The following is a 14505-nucleotide window of genomic DNA, read 5'->3' on the forward strand; positions in this document are numbered from 1 at the left end:
AGTTGTGTTATGTGGGCTGCATGACACAGGCGAAATCTCTAACCAGGCCCTCATACTTGGCGGGACTCTACTACCTACGCATCTTAACGTGCTCGCTGTTCACTCAGAACTGAAAAGAGCAACGCGACACGATCGACGGGCATGCTAGAGACACTGCCCAACACATCTGTGCAAAGCTTTGCCGGATTTTCTCAGTGGTTTCTATTTCGCGACCGATCGGAACTTACTTTCTGGACAACCGTCGTATTTGAGTATGGTCTTCCAAATTCGACAGTTACAAAACGATAATATAACCTGATGCTGGTTTGTACGATCACATATGAGTCACGTTCTATGACCTCTTCGTGGCTTGTTCACTTGTTCAACTACTGGTAGCCAGATAATGGTACTCTCTTTCTGATGTCACACATGGTCGGCCTCCCCAGGTCTTCGGGATACAGTCTCGGTCTGTATCCGAGGAACGACAGAACGATTTACATTAAGCCAGTGGTCCACATGAGTTTGTGACTGTCCTGCTTCCATTCTTCCTGCTCTTCCACCGCAGAGAACCTGCAAGGCGTCTTCTCAGTGCCATGGTTCATCGTCTGGGACAGTGTACACAGCGATTGTGAATATGGGGCTACCCGCAAGCACTAATCCGTTTGATAGATGTCCAGATATCATTGTTGACGTGGTTGTCCGTTACCCGGAAGCCATGTTCCGTGCAGAACATTATCGTACGGTTATCTGTAGGCAGTCTGTATGATTATATCGTAAATGTGACACAGCACGGGAAGCTTTTAAATTTGGACACCAGCGTAGTTCTTTGTTATTCATGGCACATGCGGTGTGCGACAATGTGTGCTGTGAGGAGGAGAGAGCATAATTGAGCCATTAAACGCTGTGGGCTTCGTTTACGATGTTGCTGTTGTTGTGGTCTTCAGTCCAGAGACTGATTTGATGCAGCTCTCCGTGCTACTCTAACATGTACAAGCTTCTTCATCTCCCAGTACCTTTTGCAACGTAAATCCTTCTGAATCTGTTTTGTGTATTCATCTCTTGGTCTCCCTCTATGAATTTTACCCCCCCACGCTGGCCTCCAAATCTAAGTTGGTGATCCGTTGATGCCTCAGAATATGCCCTACTAACCTATCCCTTCTTCTAGTCAAGTTATGCTACAAATTTCTGTTCTCTCCAATTCTATTCAACACCCCTTCATTAGACATGTGATCTACCCATCTAATCTTCAGCATTCTTCTGTAGCACCACATTTCAAATGCTTTTATTCTCTTCTTGTCTAAACTATTTATCGTCCACGTTTCGCTTCCATACGTGGCTACACTACATACAAATATTTTCAGAAAAGACTTCCTGACACTTAAATCTATACTCAATGTTAACAAATTTCTCTTCTTCAGAAACGCTTTCCTTATCATTGCCAGTCTACATTTTATATCCTCTCTACGTCGATCATCGTCAGTTATTTTTCTCCCCAAGTAGGAAAACTCATTTACTACTATGGTTTATGATATTGCACAAAAATTGATTGTTTGTCACTGTGAATCTAAGTCAGTTTGGATACTCAAGTGGCTTTAACAGCTTATTGTGCTATTGATTCTATTTGATTAAGCCTGTGACTAACTCGTGTTCGATCAAGACTTTGTTGTTGATTTTATGTGAACGAGATATTGTTATTGTTTGAGAAGTTATTCGGACATGAGTGAGGCTAGCTAGGTAGCGTTGTTGGTAATTGGTGTTTTAGTTGTCTGGTAATGGCAGTAATAGTAGACAAATGTTTAGTTAGATGTCACACTTACTGATGCTGATTAAGGTTTAGTATTGTTTGACACTGTAGTCCTACAGCTATTATTCCTGGTTATGACTGAGCGCCAGACAGTGTAAATTGTTATGTTGTTGCCCGATTCAGCCACATAGAGAAAGATGGAATTTGTTCTGGATTTGAAATATTTCTGTTATTGTTGCAAGGACAAATGTGCTGTTGTTTAATTTAGCACTACTTAGAGAATTTTGGATAGTTAATAGAGTAACTATTATGTTGTGCCCTATGTCTGCATACTCCCAGCCCGAAACCCACTCCACTTCAGTTTAGGCTAAAGTTCCATATGCGTCTATTTAAATGGGACAGCTGCTTTTCGATTTAAAATTACATCGACTAATTCTCGTCTCGAAAGAAAACAATATACGGACCTCACAGATACTTTTGATTAAAGTATGTACTATCTTTTCAAAATGACGCACGATACAAGGTGATGGGTGAATTTAGAATCTGATCAACACGAGGCAAGCATGCTATTTCTGGCCGACATGTCTCGTTACAGACCCCCCATTGTACTTCGCATATGATCATGTTCCCCGAATACACAACAAAAGTGCACACTTTTTGCACTGTAAAACTGCAGTGCCACGTGTTAACGTGGTGATAAGTGATACAGCCCGTTGTTTTCGATGCTGATAGCGGGAGAGAACTCGCAGATTTGCGTTTTTGCAATGTAAAGTGCGGCACTGATGAACGGCCACGCTTACCCGGTAACGCTCGTGCGGTAATGCTTTTATGTGGCGCAGGGGCCGCGCGGCCGGACGGGTAATGATGCGACCCCGGCTTGCGAGGGCACCCGCGCGCCGTTAATTGCACGCTTCTCCCGTAAATCTGGTCCGGCACTTAACCCGCCAGTGCGGTGCAGATACGCGGAGGTAACGCGGCCACGGCTGCGGCTTCGCAATGGCCCGGCTGCAGGGCGGGATTGGACGTTTGCTCTCAGCGATGAAAAGGGACCCCGACAAGTGCAAGTCGTTCGGTTCGAGTTAAGCGCACCACACACAAACGTTCAGATATGAGAGGCGTTCAATAAGTAATGCAACACGTTTTTTATCTGAGAGTTTCACTTGGAAAATAATGCGGAATATTTTGTGGAACATTGTGCAATATTCCAGCATCAGCCACTATAGTTTCAGGAAGTTCTGTTCTATGTAGCATTCAGTAGTGTTCTGAACACCAGCACCGAAGGGCCTACTCCGCACCAGGGATCTATACTATCACCGAGGAATATAGATCTCCCCAGTAGATCAAAACTGGTCATCCAAAAATAAAAAGTAGTAACTGATACGTGACCACGACTGTTTTTACTAAGTAAATTCAAATGGCGTCTGTAGGTGAGGAGCGTTCCAAGCAGAGAGCTGTTATTGAGTTCGTTTTGGCGGAAAACCAGAGTGTCGTAGATATTCAAAGGCGCTTGCAGAATGTCGACGCAGACCTGTCAGTGAACAAAAGCACGTTGAGTCGTTGGCCGAGGCATCTGTCATCATCGCTGACACACTTTTCCAGCAGTAGGGATACTTAAAGGTGTGTGGCAGCTGGGTTCCTCGACGCCTAACACAAGATCATAAAGAGCAACGAAGGACCATCTGTGGGAGGAAGAGGCGATTAGTTCTTACGTCCCGTCGAGTACGAGTTCATTAGAGACGGAGCACAAGCTCGGATTAGGGAAGGATGGGGAAGGAAATCGGCCGTGCCCCTTCAAAGAAACCATACCCTGCATTTGCCTGAACCGATTTAGGGAAATCAAGGAAAACCTAAATCAGGATGTCAGGACACTGATTTGAATCGTCGCCCTCACGAATGCAACAACTGTGGGAATTGCTTGCTCGTTACGAGGCTAATCGTAATATTTTGTCCAACATCGTCTTAGCCGGTAAAACATGGGTTCATCAATTCGAATCGGAAAGAAAAGGGGACTCCAGAGAATGGAGCCACACCGACTCCCCTTCGAAGAAAAAGTTCAGAGCCTCATCTTCAGTCGATAAACTCATGGACACTACCTTCTATGACTCTGGAGGGGTTACTGTGTTTTCTGGAGGTGTTATTGTGTTTGATGTCCTCCCTCGTGGTGCTACGAGCAACTCTGAGTAAAATGAAGAAATGACTTCATAGTGTTCTTCGCCACAAAAATGCAAACGAAATTTCCCTTCTCTATGATAGCGGATGGCCTCAAGTCGGCTCACCCGAGAGGAGACCACAAAACATCACTGGGCTGTTATTTCCTATCCACCCTACAGCCTGGATCTCTCACCTTCCGACTTCCATCTGTTTGGCCCAGTGAAGGCTACAATCCGCGCGAAGCAGTACCTAGATAATGGGGAGTTTGTTGATGGAGCAAGACATTGACTCCGATGTCGACCAGTACAATTGTAACATGCGGGCATAAAGACCCTCCCAGTACGGGGACGTAAAGCTATCACATTGAACGGCGAGTAAGTTGCAAAGTAGGATTTTGTTGCCAGAAGAATGGGGAATAATATGGTGCATTCGAATTCTGAATAACACTAACTTGCTTTCAGAAAATACGTGTTGCATTACATATTGAACGCTCCTCGTACATATAACCACTAATGCAAACACACACATACACACACACACACACACACACACACACACACAAACAAACACAATTTATTGCTTTTTTTTGGAACAATATTGTCGAACGAAGAAAATAGAAATACACTGAAATGGAGCATGTTACACCAGTCTCATATTTGTTATACTTTTTTCGAGATGTTCATTACATTACGGTGCCCCACTGAAACTGTTACCAAAGGTACGAGCATTCAGACTAGGTTTCCGAATATGCGTGTGGCTCGAAGCATGAGATAGTTCCGCTGTTACTCTCTGCCTAGAGGGTGTGTCTCCCATGCGTCGTCATGCACAGTTTCTCTCACATTTCAGCAGGTATTTGTAATTTCCTTCTTGGAATTCGTAACTGGAGTCAGCAGCGGAAACAAATACTACTCATTACTCCTCTCATGCGACGACCAGTTTCCACGGAAAGCGTCGGTTTATTTCTTGTCACAATTTTAAGTGCCCATTCGACAGAGCGGTCCCAGATTAATCTAGTGCGATATTCGTTTTATCGATATGAATGGAGGGGGACATCAAAATACGAAGAATAGCCTAGTACTCCAGCAACGAATGAGCAGCGCCCCTGTATGACCCTATAAAGTGGCACGGGCCACGGCAGTGCTGTCACTGCTAGGGTGCTGGTTATTATTCGTGTTTTACTGTTCCTGTTAATACATATCCCTGAAACGAGTAAAAAACTAGACCAATTTTGGGCTGCTCTGTCGAACGAGTATGTGAAGTTCCGATTTAAAAAATATCATTTTCCTTGTAACGGGAAGCAAACCGTCGCTTTCCGTCTACGCTGAGCGTGGTATGAAGGACGTGGAGAGTAATATTTGTTTAAGCTGACCCCAGCTACTCTTAGCGAAAACGAAACTGCAAATATCTGCCGAAACAAAAGAGAAAATGAGCCTGACGACTCCCTGTATAAGGCGGCGATCAATAAGTCTGAGGTCGTTGCTGTACCTTTCATGCAACATAGCGCGACACCGATGCTGTCATATAAGCACCGACATACAGGCAAGGGATTAGTGTAGCATTGGTGTCTTTCTGACTTACCTGCGGTAAATGGGGAATAGTGAACCATGTTGACTTTATTACCAAATGCATCCATACAATGCCAACGTGCTGTTACTATTTTCCTGGTTGCCGAAGAACAAACACCATTATACATATGAAGAAAGTGTATGGGGCACCAAGTCTGTCGAAAATCGGGAAAAGTGGTGTTCCTGTTTCATGATAATTCACTTCCCCCTGTCGCAAATTTCGTGACGTAGAAGTTACGCCATCTCAAGCGAGAGACACTGGAGCACCCGCCCTACGGTTCCTTAAGAACGGCCTTGATGGGTCAACGATTCCTGCCGGACGATGATGTGCAGCAGGCAGTTACGGACTTATTCAGGCAGCTGAACACGGTGTTGTGCCTTCGACTTAGGGCGTCGTTGGTATGATTACCTGAATGGTCACGGTGATTTTACCTGATTGGCATACCGATTCTGGACTGTTCGGTCTTCGAACGGAAACGTTTCGATCACCCCACTTCATTACGCAAAACATGGTAGTATTGAACTTCCAGTATCCGGCGGCGCTGTTACGGCTCTACAAGGGGGCATAAAACTACGAGAGCATCTTCACATAACAGGTAGGAAGAATTCCTACATGGCGGCTCACTGAGTCAGATCAAGGAAGGAGTCGCAGAACTCGGGTAGGAAAGCGTGGCCTGTTATACAGCACGCCCCTTTATACCACCATCAACGGATTCATCGGCTAATTTGAGCATTTCTGGAGGTTTGGTAAGAGTGGTGGGGATGGGTGAGAAGTTCTTTCAAGAATATTATCTAGAATGGGTAACTGATAAAAAATTTCCCATTTATTATCCCATAATTAGCTTCTAAACTAAATACAAATCTTCAAAGGTTCTATAATGACGACGAATTTTTATAAATAGGCTTTGGCTTTCGAACTAGCAATCACGATGTTGTAGTGGCCCAGGTTGAGGTCTCTAATGTGGTCGGGATGAAGAGTGTGTCGTGCAGAGGAACAGGCCAGTGGGCGCGCTGGTCGCTAATGACACAAGATTTGCGGAAGAAGAATTTATTCATTACAGTTTACAATCGTGTATTCTACTCAGTAATGGCATCTATGCCGTCGCCAGTGCAATGTCGTGGCCTTGGAAATTGTTAACGCTATCTCAGCGAACTGCGCCGGTCATCACCAGCGTTGTACGGCTCACGTAATGACGATGTCGTGTAGGTGGCAGGTCTGGGAGGCGAATGGCTTAGCCCATGTGACAGGCTAGCTTGACCAGGACGGAGACTGCGAATTATCTGAGCACTTTCGTTAACGTCGAAGGGGGTGTGCTCGTGTAATAGTCTCTGAGCAGCTCTGCATGGTGTGGAGATGGTCCGCAGTATAACCTTCGTACCAAGGAAGGCCGGGGATGTCTCTGATTGCCTACAGGTACCTCCGGGGGCAGCAGAGGTTAATGCACCCTCAAAATATCGTGGCAGGTTTATAGTGCGACAAACACCATGAGTGCACCTCAGGAAGCAATATGCGGAAGTCTTCAGTTCTTCTCATCAGTGGTTGCGAGGTTGGCAGCTTACAGCGACCAGACAGGTAGCATTCTCGGAGGCGGAGGATATCGTGGTGAACAGTAGCAGCCAATCACAGGCTCGTGATCGTAAGTGGTGTACTGTAAAATAAATATTGCGTATTTTGTTGTTACTGCTTTGAAACAGTGATGTTATATCGGGCTTACGATGAGCGAATGTGGTCTACTTTTCTGGGCTAATCAGTGGTCTTCACCTCTCTCTGTTTCACAAGAATGGCTTTCAGGGAATCAGTTCGTTCTTTTTTCAGCCGTATCAGCAGGCAGACAGGTGTCCTCGTGAAACTTTTACTCTCTCTTACGAAATCCTTCTCAGCTGTTACTGTGACGTGATTGTTTCAGCTCGCTTAGTACAGTTGTTGAGTTAGCAAATCAAGATTCTCGCTCGCCCGGAGTGAGGCAATCTCTTTTCCACAGCGTCTACTTTGTACCTATTTTTCGTTTTGTTTGCAAGAGATCGTTGACCTACTTCTCCTGGCTTGGAGCTTGCTGGAGATGAGGACATGTTGGCATGTGTCTATAATATATTTCTGCTGTGCAACAGTGTAAATAAATCAAGAAATCTCATTATCTGCAGTACATTTGTTTCCTATTGACCAGTCTCCTTGATGATACCACTTGTAGGTGACGTGTACGTTGTATTCCGCTCAAATATGGTTGTTGTGACTCGTGTCAGCTTGCCCCTTGTCTAAAGACTCGGCTGAGCCTTCGTCTCGCACCTTGCGGAGATGAACAAATGCACGACCAAATGCTAACGGTAAGGTCGTAGGGTAGGGGAGCAGACCGTCACACTAAGCACGGTAAATAACTCGCTGTAATAAATTGGTTTCTCAAGCAGTCGTGCAGTAGGAATTTTTCTAAGAGTTTTGCGAAAAGTTAAAGTACTGAGCGGCTCCTAGCTGCCACACACGAAGCAGCTGGTTCTTCGTTACCGAATTCACACATTTAGCAGTGCGATGTCGCAGTCTTTCAAGAGTGTCAGGTATATTGGGGATAAAAATGCGGTATTTACATAGCCCCACAGATGAGAGTCACAGGAGGCCTCCGGCGATGAAGTTCGTCTTGTGCTCCTCGTCTTCCAATCCAACGTCCTGGAATGGTGTCAGTCAGGTAACGTCGCCGGTGGCTTCCCAGGCCTCCACACCAAACACCCTGTGACATTTGTCCGTGCGATTACGTAACAGATGCGTTTCTATCCACCCTATGCCTGACATTCTTGAAAGTCCACGACATCGCATTGCTGAAGCTGTGAATTCGGAAACGAGAGACCAGCTCCTTTGTGTTTTGCAGGAAATGAGCCACCGTTCTAATACTTGTCGTGTAACACAAGGTGCTAACATTGAACACTTAAGAATTTGAACTTTTCTCTTTCCAGGAACGTGGTAATTGAGTTTTTATCTTTCATAGTTTCGAAACAATAAATGTTTGAAATCTTTTCCTTCTTTTTGAATAGCCCTATATAAACCTCAGAAGAATATTATTTAACCTATTTAAGTTGGATGTAAATGACTCAGGAATATTATTTAACCTATTTAAGTTGGATGTAAATGACTCAGTCTAGTTCTACAAAAGGTTGTGTGAATGAAACTTAAAACATAATGCCTACAATGCTTCAATTAAAATGCCCACAATGCTTCAATTAAAACAGCAAAGAGCAAAATTAATCCTGAGTATAAAACTATATTATAAAACGTTAGTACAAGTAATATTCTTAAATTACAAAATGGGCTCAAATGCAATAGGATTTACTGTTATATAATTTGACAGAAATCTTTAGCAACGAAAGTTAACCAAATTGGACCCGGCAACTATCTGAATGAAATCACATTTAGTTCAAAACTAAAACACATAAGAAACGCTGCGGCACAGCGGATAATTCAGAATAACAGTTCACACAGTCCACAATGTATGCGCTTATCAAGCATGTCCTACCAGTACTGATGACAAAGGTTTCGTATTCCCGCCTTGCCAGTGAATTATGAAGAAACAATTATTAGATCAAGTTTGAATGGATGTCTTCAACCAATTATGAGCGACGTGCTTTTCGGGCACGTAAGTAGGTGCAGAAGCCAATTATACAGACGATCCGCCGGACGCTGTGACCGAGCGGTTCTAATCGCTTCAGCCCGGAACCGTGCGACCACTACGGTCGCAGGTTCGAATGCTGCCTCGGGTATGGACGTGTGTGACGTTCTTAGGTTAGTTAGGTTTAAGTAGTTCTCTGATGTTAAGTCCCAAACAGCTCTGAGCCATTTGAACCATACAGACGCTCCAGACGATACTCAGTCTTGGCTAATGCCAATAATGTCAATGTCTCACAGAAATTCCAACATTTGTCCTTTGATTGCCATCCTGTACGTATCGTTGGTAAACGACTGAGAGCGAGCTTACGCGCATCGTCGTTAACAGAGCCTCGTGCTCCTTGGCGGGACTCCAGGGAGGCGATTGCTTAGCTATACACGGATCACGTAGTATATCAATAATTTACAATATTTAGAACATGATAGGATTCAGTCTGTATAACAGTTAAGTGTGACGTTCAATGCCCATAGCTGGCGTTCTTACTTATCATGTGACAGCTTTATTGTAATAATGAAAGCGTTTACGAGAAAACGAACTTTTTTCATAATTTCCAGTAATTTTTTTCATTTAGTGTGCTGATGTAAATTCCATAAATTTTTAGTACAATCACTATTAAAGTGTTAATGTGCGCCCCTCACTGGCGTTATCACCAGCGTGTACGTCGGCTTTTGATATCACACTTCGATAAATTATTCTGTTATTTCGTAGTATTCTGGGATAGCCACCAGACGATATGTTGTGAAATCTTCCATCTGCGGTGCCCTCATCCTTTGTCATCCCTCCAACCGTCACAGTGCCTACCCCACCACTCCAAAAATCCCAGCAAACAGCTCTCTGCACGGTCTGCTCCAGCCACGCACCCAGCCAGGCCACCTCTCGTGTTTACAGAAGACACCCGCTGACAGCGCGGCAAACGAGCGTCTCCTCACAAGCACGGAACCCACCCTCTCAGCTGAAGGACTCATCATCAGTGAACAAGACGGCTATAAGCCAGTACGTGTAACGCTGCAAAACACTTATTTCCGAACTTCATACGTGCAACAAAATCGAGAGCCGTAAGATCCTCTGTCTTTTACAAATTAAAATATATGTTACAGCGTAGACTTTCTCGAACGGAGTTCATTTCAATGAAATTCTTTCGGGTGTGTTACCACGCCGTATATGTCACCCTCATGAAGGCTACCTGCAGTAGAAGCTTAAACGTCGATAGTTTTCTCACATACGACGTGTCAGACAACCAGAGAAATAAAAACTATCCCTCCTCTTAGACCACTCTGCAGGACTTCATATGCTCTTTTCGGAATTATTGTGCTACATAACGAGTGCTCGTAGATGGTGTGCGTCGAATTTCTCCAACAAGTCCATTTCGAGCCCTAACGTGCGTGAGTACATCCAGGAGCTGACGTCAGTTTCGAAATATCTTATCATAGACGTTTAAAGCTCCTTGTCCACAGACAAACGAAATTCGTGTTGCACTGCTGTCAGCCTAGTCACTTCTGACAGAAGCAGCAAGAATCAGACCTAAAAGAGTAGCATGATTCTGTTGCCTAATGGCACATTTCCACTTGCTACCAGAATATTCAGTGGTCTCTGTGGTGGCTTTACAGCGGGCGTGCACGCGATACACGCCATGTAACGCCGAAAATGCTGCCACGCCAATTCAGAAAAGTTACACTTGCTCTCTGTTAACTTACAAACGTTTGCCGAAGGGATGTACTAGTATCAGACGTTGACCCCTATATCTTTTGCGCTCTTACAGATACAAATGTAAAGAAATTGAGTCACCACTTATTATCGTGAGCTCAGCGATTTTAGTAATTTACATATACCTAAAAATTTTGAGTGTGTTCTGTAAGATATTTAAATAGAATTTTGCGTTGCACGAAAGATATTAGAGTAAATATGAATTATTTTACCATTATTCTTCCGATATTCTGTTGAGAATGCAAAATTAATTGAGTATATACACTGTCCAACGGAAAACGTGAAAGATCCATAAGATGTGGTCGGATATCAATGTAACTTCGTAGACACACACCGTCGACGTTTGTTCAAATGATCAGAACTGTAATTCTCTACGACATATAGAAAAGCCACCAGACAAATTTAGTGTTATTCGTGTTTAGTGTTGTTAGCACGCCCGTTAGGATACATAACGGATGTGAATGCCGTCAGATACTGACTGATAACTGTCTACATCTACATCTACATCTACATGATTACTCTGCAATTCACATTTAAGTGCTTGGCAGAGGGTTCATCGAACCACAATCATACTATCTCTCTACCATTCCACTCCCGAACAGCGCGCGGGAAAAACGAACACCTAAACCTTTCTGTTCGAGCTCTGATGTCTCTTATTTTATTTTGATGATCATTCCGACCTATGTAGGTTGGGCTCAACAAAATATTTTCGCATTCGGAAGAGAAAGTTGGTGACTGAAATTTCGTAAATAGATCTCGCCGCGACTAAAAACGTCTTTGCTTTAATGACTTCCATCCCAACTCGCGTATCATATCTGCCACACTCTCTCCCCTATTACATGATAATAGAAAACGAGCTGCCCTTTTTTGCACCCTTTCGATGTCCTCCGTCAATCCCACCTGGTAAGAAGTAACTGTAACTGTGAAGGACACGAAGATGCCTCGTGTTCTTGTTATTTAATAAAATTGCTACTAAATAGCCATATACTGTTATTTTGCTTAACATTTTAAAGTTACATTTACATTTTACATTTTTGCATATTCATTTATCGATTTCACTCTTTTACTACACTGTTCTACGTGATATCGTTCACAGGCTTCGTTACACAGTTCACATACACATGTTGAGGTTGGGTCGTGATAAGTTTTGTTTTTGCAAATAAGGTGATGAAAGCCGTGAATTGAAAATCTGGTTACGACATGTCGCAGCTCTAAGTTTGGTGCTGTCCATGAGCGGTTAGTCATTGCTTCGGTGCCACAGAAGTCAGGCCATACTTTTTCACGTTTTTCCTCCATGATCCACAGTTTATTTCTGGAAGCCCTGGTGTGTGGCATCATATATCGAAGTTTGATGTCTTCAATTATGAATGTCTCTCTCGCTAGCAAGTACACAAGTCAAGATCATGTTGTCTTTGAGAGACATAGTGCTCTTTTTAAATAAGTCGATTTTACCTTTTCTAGTGTTTCTAGATTTTTTTCTGTCAGGTAGTCCCGTATAACTTCCATGCCATAGGCCAGGATTGGTAAGAATTGGGCATTGAATAATTTCATGGCTGTTTCTAGACTGAATAGGCGGATGTTTTTGATGTCCTGAAATGCTCTTATTGCTTGGGCTTCACGTTCTGTTGTATGTTTTGTGAAGCATTTGGCTGTTGGTTGCAATGTCAACCCTAGGTATTTAAAGTCTGATGAGATTATAATTTTTTGACCTCTGATGTTGATTTCCGCATTCTTGGATGTTTTGCTTCCTTTTCTGAAAATCACCATTTTTGTCTTTGTTATGTCTATATGTAGTTTGTGTTCGCTGCAGCATTTCTCAGTTTTCTCAATATTTTTCTGCAGGTTCTGTATATCTGTTGAACCTACGGCTATGTCGTCAGTATATGCATTTACGTATACATCTTCTTCATTTTCTCCAATTCGCAGTACTTCTTCAGTGGCAAGAATGAACAGCAAAGGGCTCATTGGGTCACCCTGTAAGACTCCGTTCGATTGCAGAATGAGGTTCGAAAAAGAGAGGTTGTCTGATAACGTGATTAAGTTGTATTCGAGAACTGACTTGATTATTCTTGCCCATACACTATCTTCTGCCATTGTGTTTTCCAGTTTTCGGACTATGAGTTCTCTTTCCAGTAGGTCAAAGGCTTTGGTAGAGTCTATGAACACTGTGTAGAACGAAACTTCCTGGCAGATTAAAACTATGTGCCGGACCGAGACTCGAACTCGGGACCTTTGCCTTTCGTGGGCAAGAGCTCTACCTCTCCCATAGCCTTTCTTTCAGGAGTGCTAGTTCTTCAAGGTTCGCAGGGGAGCTTCTGTTAAGTTTGGAAGGAAGGAGACGAGGTACTGGCAGAAGTAAAGCTGTGAGGAGGGGGCGTGAGTCGTGCATGGGTAGCGCAGTTGGTAGAGCACTTGCCCGGGAAAGGCAAAGGTCCCGAATTCGAGTCTCGGTCCGGCACACAGTTTTAATCTGCCATGAAGTTTCATATCAGCGCACACTCCGCTGCAGAGTAAAAATCTCGTTCTGGAAACTGTGTAGAACATTTGTTTCTTTTGTAGCACTTTATTGGTGTTGTTTAGAAGAAGACAGTATTATTAGTATTATTGGCACCTGATATAATTTGATAGATGCCTCATTATGAGTCTCCATCTGGCCAGCAGGTCGAAATTCATGCGGTATTCGTATGTAACAGTGGCCCTATCTTTGGTTGCATGGGAACGTGAGGCCAGGCATACTCGTCTTCAAGGTTCCGGCTGACTACATCTGGCCACCACAGGGGAGGATCAACGCAATATGCACAAATAACGTCCTGAATTCATCAGATCTGCGCATGACATATGGAGAGCAAGTAACGGACAACCTGCATAGTTTTGCGTCACCCTGGATATTCGTCCGTGGCTCTCAAGGACAGCATTACGGAATAAATTATCATCCCAGGTGGAGGCTACCGCGAATACCATAACATAGACGACTCTGTTTGTTATGGTGCCGTACGGAAAAGTATACGCTGTTGATGAATTGTGTCACTTCGTGTTCAGAGAAGAATATCGGTTCCGCAACAACCCGAATGACCATCTTCGGCGAGTATGATGGAGACATGAGGAGAAGTCCCATTGGTTCATTGTTTTGGAGAGTCACAATGGTGCTGTTCTGACGTCATGGTGTGAGGAGCCAAGGGTCAGTCTAGACTATGCCCCGTAAATGATGCTGGGAACGCAACAGTACAGGATGAGTTCAAATGGTTCAAATGGCTCTGAGCTCTATGGGACTTAACTTCTGAGGTCATCAGTCGCCTAGAACTTAGAACTAATTAAACCTAACCAACCTAAGGACATTACACACACGCATGCCCGAGCCAGGATTCGAACCTGCGACCGTAGCGGTCGCTCGGCTCCAGACTGTAGCGCCTAGAACCGCAAGGCCATTCCGGCCAGCACAGGATGAGTAATTAGAAATAAAATAGCCTTTTACTGTAGGAAGTTTCGTCACTTTTTTATTAGATAAGAAAGTCATGAAATCATTATGGAGCGAGAAGCTATTTCATTTGTAATTACTAATACCAAGATCTATCTTCGACAGCTCGGACGCCAATTCGGTCCCACTGCCAGTATCCAGGATATCAAGGGTAAGCTACAGCAGTTGTGGGCAAGCCTGCCTCAGGAGAGGGTACATCGGCTTTACAAACTCCTTTCCAACCGAATCAGTGCATGCTTT

Source organism: Schistocerca nitens, chromosome 2 (assembly GCF_023898315.1).
Source record: "Schistocerca nitens isolate TAMUIC-IGC-003100 chromosome 2, iqSchNite1.1, whole genome shotgun sequence".
Taxonomy (NCBI): domain Eukaryota; kingdom Metazoa; phylum Arthropoda; class Insecta; order Orthoptera; family Acrididae; genus Schistocerca; species Schistocerca nitens.